This window comes from Acinonyx jubatus, chromosome E4, assembly GCF_027475565.1.
Source record: "Acinonyx jubatus isolate Ajub_Pintada_27869175 chromosome E4, VMU_Ajub_asm_v1.0, whole genome shotgun sequence".
Classification (NCBI taxonomy): domain Eukaryota; kingdom Metazoa; phylum Chordata; class Mammalia; order Carnivora; family Felidae; genus Acinonyx; species Acinonyx jubatus.
The window spans coordinates 62,846,378-62,852,534 of NC_069395.1; the positions used below are offsets into that span (position 1 = coordinate 62,846,378).

At 49.5% G+C, this 6,157-nt stretch overlaps 1 long non-coding RNA gene across 3 annotated transcripts; it reads right to left on the reverse strand.

Annotated features, from left to right (window-relative positions):
• Positions 1-485: 485 nt before the first annotated feature.
• LOC113595662 (uncharacterized) lies at positions 486-3,008 on the reverse strand. 3 transcript variants are annotated; one of them, XR_008293115.1, is made up of 4 exons: positions 2,803-3,008; positions 2,475-2,552; positions 1,431-1,526; positions 486-772 (listed from the first exon to the last, which is right to left on the reverse strand). It is a non-coding gene; the product is annotated as an uncharacterized LOC113595662 (long non-coding RNA). The 3 variants fall into 3 exon arrangements; XR_008293114.1 differs by lacking the exon at positions 486-772 and adding an exon at positions 794-1,171; XR_003416219.2 differs by lacking the exon at positions 486-772 and adding an exon at positions 794-1,273.
• Positions 3,009-6,157: the final 3,149 nt, after the last annotated feature.

Below are 6,157 nucleotides of genomic sequence, written 5' to 3' on the forward strand. Positions count from 1 at the left end.
CTTCCACTTGGGTTACATAACTGGAGAAGGGCCGTGCAGATGGGCCTTGGGGATCATGCCGTTTCCCACTGGTGTGAGCATGAGTTTTCCACCCTGAACACACCAGCAGACACAGCAAGGGAGGCTCACCAGCAGACACAGCAAGGGAGGCTTCCTCTCTAGAGCAACTAGCCCATGTGGCAAAAGGACCTTAAAAGGTGCTGCCAACAGTCTCGAGATAATTGGGACCTGGCAGCAAGTAAGTCCTGTGGAATCAAGACCACTTTTCGTTATCCCAGAGCCCCAGAGCGAGGACCGCCTTCCAGAAGCTCAGAATCCAAGCCTGCCGATCCTGCCTGTGGAGAGCCCGTCATCCTGGACTACGTGCCCCTCGCTCCTCTCCCGTAAGACCCATTCGGGGCAGGGACCCCGGCTGGCGACCCGGAGCCTCGCGGACCGTGGGCACATAACACCCAGATGAGACCAGCAGCTGATGGCTTGGCATTCGGGTCAGTGGCTGCCGGGCACAGCTCTCCCCCCCCCCCCCCCTGCCTGATTTCTATCTGGAAGCATCCCAGCCCAAACATGGGACAAAAGTTCCCTCTGACAAGTCCATTCCGGGTTCCAAAGTATGTTTTTATGTTTGTTGGCAAATAGAACTGTCACCAGCAACAATAACAACACTGTTTCCCTTCGACTGAAGCTACTTCATTTCTTCCCATTTGTTCCAGGGCTGGCGCTGGACAGATGAATAATGTAGGCTCGGCGGCTGGCCCAAGTCCTGACCTCGTGCCTCGAAAAGCAAACACAGTGGTGAAAATGGAGAGACTTGTTTGTTTGAACTCTCCCTGCCTGACTTAAAAGAGAAAAAGAAAAGAAAGAAAAGGAAAAACAAACCTCCCACCACCTCATTTCATCAACGTGGACACTGAAGTTTTATTGTTTTGTTTTGTTTTTCTTTTTTTGTTTTCGTTTCTCACGTTGTGAAGCGAGGAACGACAGCCCCCTACTGGCGCGAGGAATGGAGCCCTCGGTGGTCGGGGCGACCCTGCCATCTCGTGGCCGCGGGTGGGATGTGCACCCGCGGGGAAACCAACCTCTGAGCATCGTGGAACACAGGTTGTTTGGAGGATTCTCCGAAGTGTGCAGGGAGGGGTTTCAGTGAAGACATCTCAGGGAAATGGAGTGGAGTCTTTGGAGGGAAACAGAGGCGGATTTGGAGTCAGGATGTCGGTTCTCTATCTCAATGCCGGGCAACTCCTGGTGACGTCACGCTTGAGCAGATGATCTTGTTCTTTAATTTTTTTTTAATGTTTATTTATTTTTGACAGAGAGAGAGAGACAGAGCATGAGCAGGGGAGGGGCAGAGAGAGAGAAGGAGACACAGAATCGGAAGCAGGCTCCGGGCCCCAAGCCCTCAGCACAGAGCCCAACGCGGGGTTTGAACTCACGGACCGCGAGATCAGGACCTGAAGCCCAAGTTGGACGCTCAACCGACTGGGCCCCCCAGGCGCCCCGATCTTGTTCTTATGAACCTATTTCCTCATCTGTAAAATGGACGTCATAATACACGTTTGATGCTTAGAGTTTTATGAAGCTTAAGTAAGATGATGCGTGTAGAGTGACTCGTAAACTTTATACACGAATACACATAAATATATTAAAAATCCCTGAAGACATGGATTCTGGCATCACACTTATAAAACTTTTTCAGAGACTCCAAAGCTGTTTGCCTGCCTAACCCTATAAGGATAAAGTCCTAGCTTTAGGATGAGAAGAGTAAAGGGCTTCACTCTGCCTCATGCCTTCCTAAATGCACACACTGTCAAATTCTCTGAAGTAAATCCAGGTTGTCTGACCTTTCTTCGTAGGGCCGGTGAGTGGACAATGAGGAATGTAGATGAGGCTTTGGAGGTTAAGCTTTGCTTACAAAGTGCCCATTAGTGTTGAGGCTTGGGTACTTGGCCACCTCGTCTCCTCTTAAAAGACTGAGCCAGACACAACAGCTACACAAGCACTCTTACGATGTCTAAGCCGCATCGTGCAGACACAAGATGACTCATCAAACACAAGAGGGCTTTGGCCACTGCTTCTGTGCAGTCATTTGGAGGAAACCAAGAACTTCTGGGGTCTAGCTCCGGACTTGGTGAACAAAGCCACGTGTGTGGTCCTCACCTGGCACTAAGTTGCATTCCTGCCTGGGTTAGCAGGCCAGCCAGTGCTTGGTCGACTGATCACATCTCCAAGGCAAAACCCGTTTGAGCCTGGAGGTCTCCGACTCAGGGCTGGCCCTTTCAGGGCCCTCCAGTTACAGCTTATCCCTCGTCTCACTGACAGGAGGCAGGCTTAGGGTACATTTGGCGGCAGGATAGAAAGTTTTGCAAGGAGAAAATAGCACACCAGCCAAGGGACAGCAAATCCTTGGGCAAGCGGTGAAGAACTATGACTCAGATTTCCAGGCCGTCCAGGCTAGGCTCTGTTACCTCCTTGCTCACCTGTTTCCAAGTTGGGTTCACCCAGGCCAGGAAGCCACCTTTAGAATCGTGAGTGTCGCCGGTGAGCCTGTGTTGTAGCTGGAGAAGGACACAGAAGAGGGAAACAGGCTGTGTCTCTGGGAAGGTCCTGTGTCAGATCTGGGGCTGGTGGGGGAGGGGTGGAAGGCAAGGTCGTGCCCTGCCCTGCAGAAAGAGTGTGTCCCTCCAACCCCTCAGAGACGACATGCCGGAACTCCAAAACCAGAGAAGGCACTTATTCCCACCCCAACTAACTCTTATTGGGCTGCCCCAGAATCTTCCAGAGAGAACAACCCCCGCCTCAGGCCACCTCTGAAAATAGGTGGTTCTTCCTCCTCTGGTCACCGGGAGACGGACAGCAGCCAGACTCTTCCCCACAGGAGGGTACAAGAGGGGGAGGCTCTTCTTCAGAACTTTTCTATCCCTGATCAATTATTTACATTAGCCAAATGAGAGTAGGAATTCAAGGTGTGGTGGCCGGACTTTCAGAGCTAAAGTGCAGTGTGACCCGACAAGGCAGAGGTGATTGTAGGCACAATAGGACAAAAGTATTCACTTCCTGTGATGTGTCATAAAGGGAAACTTAGAGCATCAGGGTTCAAGAGGGAGCCCCGTGGCCAAGGGTTTAAATATAAACCAATGAATTAATTTATTTGGATGAACACACTTACTTTTAGGATAACTATTTGGATTTATTTAGGATACACTGCTTAATAGAACCCAGTAGTGAAAATACCTATCTTATGCATCAGACTTCACAAAAGTTTAAGAAGCAGTAGAGAAAATATATTAAAACTTGGCCGCGTGGGGGCGCCTGGGTGGTTCAGTCGGTTAAGCGTCTGACTTCGGCTCAGGTCATGATCTCAAGGTTCAGGAGTTTGAGCCCTGCGTCAGGCTGACAGCTCAGAGCCTGGAGCCTGCTTCGGATTCTGTGTCTCCCTCTCTCTCTCTGCCCCTCCTCTGCTTGTGTCCTCTCTCTCTCTCTCTCTCTCAAAAATAAATAAACATTAAAAAACCTTTTTTTAACTTGGCCATGTGTTATGTGTTCTACAAGACATATGAAGATTTTGCCTGGCCTTTGGCCCTAGTTGCTGGGAGGGGGCCCCCACACCCTTGGAATTTCTGCAGTTGTAAGACTGTCTTGTTATTCATGGCAGGCCCTTCAGACCACACCTGAGTTGACACTAACACGGGGACTCTTGGTGGGTTCCTAAACAGTTTCAGGATAGGCGCCGGCCATGCTGGAAAGACCAGCCATGTGATTATAAAGCCGGGGATTTGAGTCACGTGATGTCAGCCCAGCCTCTGGGGAGGGGAGATTGTGTTCAATCACCGCGGCCAATGATTCAGTTAATCTTGCCTGTATTGCTAAACCCCAGTAAAAACTGTGGACACGAAAACTTGAGTGAGCTTCCCTGGTGGGTAATCATATACCGACCACCATAACACATCCTGAAGATACCAGAGCTTCCCATTCAGGACCCTCCCAGGTTCCTGCCCTGGCATCCATTTCTTCATCTGGCTGGTACCGATATGTATCCTTTACAATGAAACTAAATCATGCATGTAGCATTTCCCTGAGTTCTGGGAGTCACTCCAGCGAATGATGGAACCTGAGTAAGTAGAGGGAACCAACGTTTTAGCCAGTTGGTGAGAAGTACAGGAAGTCTCCAAGCCCACGGCTGGTATCTAGAGCGAGGGAAGTCTGGTGGACCAGGGTGCCTTCATTTGAAATTTGATCCAACTCTGGATAGTTGGTGGCAGACCTGCACCGTGCTATGAAGCGAATCATATAGAAGCCCCGGGGAAATTCACAAATGGTGCACTCGTCTGGGCATTATGTTTGTTCACGAATTTGCTTCCCACACATACGAGAGGCGATCAGTCACATGTGTTGGTTGAATGAATGAGTTAATTATGGCAGGGAGCTCTCTGCCCACTGTCTCAGCCTGGGGTGTGGATCCTGCCTCACCTGACCCCCTCAAATCAGCCACAACCCCACCTACACCCTGCTAAGTGTCCTTTGCATGCTGGAGCTTATGAGTGCCCAGGGGAGAGTCTGTCTATCTCCCTTCACCTTGACAGCCAAATCCCACCTACACGAACCATCGGTTTGCTTGTTTTCACCCACGATATGGGCCAGGAGAAGAACCGAGTGGGACTTCACACCAGGATGCAAAACAAATACCAATACAAAGCTAGACTCCTAGGAAGAGGAATCTGACAGTCATGTTTGAAGAGACTTCATCCGAACTGGAAGGTTGTGGTTTTTATAATTGAGACATAACCGACATGTAACATTATATTAGTTTTAGGTACACAACATAATGATTAAATATATGTACATATTAGGAAATAGTGACCAGAATTAGTTTAGTCAACACCCGTCACCACACATCGTTACGAATTTTTTCTTTGGTGAGAACTGTTATGATCTACTCTCTCAGCAACTTTCAAATGTGCAAGGTTATTAACTGTAGTCGCCATGCTGTATATTACGGCCCCAGACCTTACTCATCTTATACAGGAAGTCTGTATCTTTTGACCCCCTTTATCCCTTTTGCCCATCCCCCACCCCTGCCTCTGGCGTCCACCAATTTGTTCTCTGTATCTACGAGTTTGGCTTTTTTTTAGATCCCACATAGAAGAGAGATCATACAGTATTTCCCTTTCTCCATCTCGTTTATTTTACTGAGCATAATACCCTTAAGGTCCATCTGTGTGGTCAGATAGCAGGATTTCCTTCTTTTATGGCTAAATAATATTCCATTCTGTGTGTGCACATGTATGTGTATGTGTACACCACATTTTCTTTATGCGTTCATCCACTGATGGACAATTAGTTTGTTTCTACACCTTGGCTCTTCTGAATAAAGGTGAAGGAAACATGGTATCTTTTGCAGATACTTTTCCTCTCCTTCAGACAAATATCCAGTGGCAGAATGACTGGATCATATGACAATTCTACTTTTAGTTTTTGGAGGAACCTCCATACTGGGTTCCCTAGTGGCTACACCAACTGGCATTCCCACCAACGGTACACGTGGGTTCCTTTTCCTCCACACCCTCACCGGCCCTTGTTAGTTCTTGTCTTTCTGCTACTGGCCATTCTGACAGGTGTGAGGTGAAATCTCATTGTGGTTTTGACTTGGCGTTTCCCCGATGGCTGGTGATGTTGAGCACCTGTTCATGTGACCTGTGTGGCCCAGACACTTGTTTCTGATAACTGCCAGAACGTACGCCTCATCTCCCTGCCCGCTCACAAATCCCTAAACCTTCTAGCAAAGACAGTCTTAAAATCGTGAGGGCACAGGAGACCCAGAAGGGCCGCTCTTAATGATCCAGACATGCTGTCAAATCCTCAGAAACCAGAAGGCAGGCAGGGATGGGACGAGAGGACCAGCAAGCAGTGATACTGCTAATAGGCCAGGGGGAGGGCAGAGATGTGCAAACGGAGATGCGGCTGGGGGCCGGTGCTGTGACTGGTTTAGGAGCGCCTGGGTGGGCTGGTGAGTGAGGACACCTATCTGCTTGAGAAGCAAGTTCCCTGAAAAAGGGGGAGTCCCTCAAGCTGATGTGCCCCCTCCTCCCTGCCTCCCACGGGAGGGGGGCTACCTCGTTCAGCGGCAGGCCAAGGGGAAATCTTGAGTGTGACCGTGAACCCA